General features: G+C 41.0%; 1 protein-coding gene and 1 non-coding gene across 2 annotated transcripts in view; one reads left to right on the top strand and one right to left on the bottom strand.

The window, feature by feature from the left end:
- Positions 1 to 4156, top strand: part of GPR176 (G protein-coupled receptor 176) — a 121011-nt gene that overhangs the window by 50805 nt on the left and 66050 nt on the right. The gene's annotated exons all lie outside the window — the stretch shown is intronic.
- Positions 127 to 233, bottom strand: LOC119471723. The gene has a single exon (XR_005200782.1). It is a non-coding gene; the product is annotated as a U6 spliceosomal RNA (small nuclear RNA).

Below are 4156 nucleotides of genomic sequence, written 5' to 3'. Positions count from 1 at the left end.
CAGGATGGTCTCGATCTCTTGACCTCGTGATCCACCCGCCTCGGCCTCCCAAAGTGCTGGGATTACAGGCTTGAGCCACCGCGCCCGGCCAGACTCATAATTTTTTTTCCTTTTTTTATATTACAAAGAAATATGGAACACTTCACGAATTTGCGTGTTATCCTTGCACAGGGGCCATGCTAATCTTCTCTGTATCGTTCCAATTTTGGTATATGTGCTGCCGAAGCGAGCACCATAAATTTTTTTTTTTTTTTGAGATGGATTTTCGCTCTTGTTGCCCAGGCTGGAGTGCAATGGCGCGATCTCAGCTCACTGTAACTTCCGCCTCCCAGGTTCAAGTGATTCTCCTGCCTCAGCCTCCCAAGTAACTGGGATTATAGGCTTACACCACCACGCCTAGCTAATTTTGTATTTTTAGTAGAGTTGGGGTTTCTCCATGTTGGTCAGGCTGGTCTCAAACCCCTGACCTCAGGTGATTCACCTGCCTCAGCCTTCCAAAGTGCTGGGATTACTGGCGTGAGCCACTGCACCCGGCCCGAATTACGGTTAATTTTTAATAGGTTTTATGACACTACCGGCCTCATGTAAGGTGTATGGAAAGTGATGCTAATAAGAAACATTCTATTTTTCCAAGTCTTACTGACTTTTAAGAAAGTAAAGATGTTAAAAGGTGAAGCAACAATGATGACTTCCCTAAATATACAAGAGAAGAATCACTTGACACCTGAATGCTTCTGAATGACAAACTGCAGACCATGTAACACATGTAAACTACTGTCCCAATGCAGCTAACAATACATAGCAAGATGAAAGAAATGTGATTGAGGAGATGGAAGAACTTTGGAATTTGTTACTCCATAAAGCTCTGTCAATATAAAAAAAGGATGCCAATTAGGATAATATTAATTTAGGAGAAGGTTTGGTATGGTGAAAATGGATGATATCACAGGCTTTATGACTGTTCAAATCAGCAGATCGTCCATGTGAATTGTCATTGGTAAACATCTGACATAACCCCTGAGGGGTTGTCAACTCTTGTGGAGTCACTATTGAGGGTGTTGTTACTTACCACACTACAGGTCAATTTTGGGAAAAGATGTGCAAATCTAAGGAAGATCAATGAAAAGAAGAGGAAAATGACTGGTGTTGAAGCTCTCAAGTGTCACCCACCTATTTGGTGGAAACTCATATAGGGACTACAGACTTAAAATAAGTCTCTTGAGACTTACAGACAGCTTCTTGATACCTAACCTTTATATAATAAATTTTGAGTTCTTCATGCTGTTAGGTTTTGGGGAAAGCACGGCTAGTTGATTTCATAGATTTCCTTTTTGCACAGCAGTTTTGATGCCTGCCCTTGAAAATATTTAATCAGAAACACTTAACGGGCAGATTTTTATCAGTTTGAATTTCACCATCTGACTTTGTGCTTCTCTTCTTGGTAATAAAGATGTAGTTAATGAATAGAAAGGCCAAAAGGGGACAAGAATATAATAAGATGAAAAGTAGATGACCCGTTGGCAATCATGGAGGCTGGCTTGTGGTGATGGTGAAGGTGCAGGGTGCCCATAGGTAGGTGTCAGTGCCTCCCACTTGGTTGGTCTACTAGGAAGCTACTTCAGCTTCTATTGAATATATATTAATAAGAAAAACTAGCCCCTAGCTGGTTAAATTCTCATAGAATGAGGTGCTAGTGTATGAGCTGAGGTCGCCCATGAAATTCACAAATTTAGTAGCTTTTCATTTGCTGCAGCCAGTGATGGAATTTTCAGTTCTGTGCTGTCATCTTGGCCTGTGATGTTCCCACCTGCACACAGCTCGGCAAGAAATCTTTCAGTTATATTTTATTTCTCTCTCTTCCTCTTCTTCATTCTCAAATTGATTCTGCTCCTGAAATGTTTCCCATTATCACCTGCCTCTGCTCTAGTTCAGACCTCGTTACTTGAGAAACAGTGTAGTAAAAATTTGGGCTTTGGATTCAAACTTGATTTAAGAACCTGTTCCTTCTACCCACTAGCTTTATGACTTTGTGAGAGCTGCTTAACTTTTCAAAGCCTCTGTTTTCTTAGGCAGAAAATGAGGTTAATCATAGTACCTGCTTTGTGAGGTTGTCTTGAAGATCAAATAAGACAATACAAGTATAGTGATTAGTGTTTAATACCTGTTAGCTGGCTGGGCATGGTAACTCATGCCTGTAATCCCAGCACTTTGGGAGGCCGAGGCAGGTGGATCGCGAGGTCAGGAGATCAAGACCATCCTGGCTAACTCAGTGAAACCCTGTCTCTACTAAAAATACAAAAAATTAGCCTGGCGTGGTGGCATGTGCCTGTAGTCCCAGCTACTCGGGAGGCTGAGGCAGGAGAATCAACTTGAACCCGGGAGGCAGAGGTTGGAATGAGCCTAGATTGCACCACTGCCCTCTAGCCTGGGTGACAGAGTGAGACTTTGTCTCAAAAAAACAAAAAACAAACAAACAAAAAAACATGTTAGCTATCAGGACGTGTATTATTCTAATGGACTCTTCACTGTTTTTCATTTCTCTGATCTTTAGCTTCTACAAGTGGTTTCTCCTACTGCTACTAAAGGTATTTTCTTAAATCACTGTTTGTATTCTATTACTCTCATGATTTTATACACACACACACACACACACACACACACACACACACACACACACACATGGATTTTGGATATTTGTCCCCACCATGGGGGCAGATCCCTCATGGGTTGGTGCTAGCTTTGCAATAAATGAGTGAGTCCTTACGATATCTGGTCATTTAAACGTATGTGTGGCACCTCCCTCCCGACTCTCTCTTGCTTCTGCTTTCATCATGTGATGTGCCTGCATCCCCAGCAGATGCTGACATTATGCTTCCTGTTCAGCCTGCAGAACTGTAAGCCAATTAAACCTCTTTTCTTGTAAATTACCCAGTCTAAGATATTTCCTTACAGCACTGCAAGAATGCCTTAATACACATACAGTAGCAGCAGCAACAACAACACAATGAAATCCTTTCCTGGTATCTCATTACCCATAGGATAAAGTTGGTCTATTTTGATCTCTTACAATTGGGTCCCATCCTGCAAGGGCTGTCCTGTTGTGTCCAGCCTCATGTCCTGTTGTATCCAGTTGTCAGCCTGTACTCCTCCTTGACATACTCCCTCTGTGCACACATCGTGTATGTTTAGCTTTCTCTCTACCTTTGACTTCATGCTGCTTCAGTTTGGAATGGACATCCCAAATGCTCTCACCTATTCATTCTTCAAGGCCCACCATGTCAGACTTCATACCTCTTCTTTTCTCCTACAATGTTGTTTGTATTTCTGTTATACAACTTCTTTCTTCCTGCCTTAAAAGAGTTAAAAGAGTGATTGAGTTATTTTCATACTACTGCCACAAGCATATTTTAACTTTGGGAATGTAAGGAAGTTGTTTTAGAAATCATCTTTGTGTTCTCTATAGAGCCTAACTCAGTGGGTTGCATATTTGTAAGTGCTTAGAAAATAAATGCTGAATTGGATAAAATTGGCCTCATTACCCCTTTCCGATTAAAAACCAATCTAATTTGCTATTTCAGAATTTATTTATGAATGTCTTTCCATTTTAGCTTTCAGTAGGGATCAGTACATAGCATGGTATTGACATTAGATGAATGTATGTGCTTTGAATTAAAATCCTGATTGGTTAGATTCCCAGGCAGGTTGACTTTTTTGATTGCTAGGAAATCAAATAATAGAAAGATATCACTCCATCAATCATTGGTCACCTGCATGGATGGAAATGTTTGCGCAGATACTCTTGAGATGAAGAGTGAGGACTTAGTTCATTGAGGGAAGCTTGGAAAAGGATTTTGAAGCCTTTAGCCATAGAGCGGTGAGAAACTACAGCAGAGTGTTAGGAAAGGGGCCATGAGGATGAGGTCAAGGTGATAATCAAGGAAGGCAACTTTAGCATGTGGTGAGCCCTGTCTGTTGTGTATTAGTTCTGTTAAAGGCAGTGAATCTTGCCCTGAGGGAGGGTGGAAGTACTATATTTCTACAGAAATACTTTGCAAGGAAATGTACTCCTACATCTTCACTCTCTACCTTCCCCTGTGTGATAAGAGATGGAAGGATATTAACAAGGAAAGATTTATTAGTCCCTACTTTTTCTTTT

Source organism: Cebus imitator, unplaced genomic scaffold (assembly GCF_001604975.1).
Source record: "Cebus imitator isolate Cc_AM_T3 unplaced genomic scaffold, Cebus_imitator-1.0 Scaffold70, whole genome shotgun sequence".
NCBI lineage: Eukaryota > Metazoa > Chordata > Mammalia > Primates > Cebidae > Cebus > Cebus imitator.
Note: the sequence above shows the minus strand (reverse complement) of the source record. Positions and strands in the feature narration are given on the sequence as shown.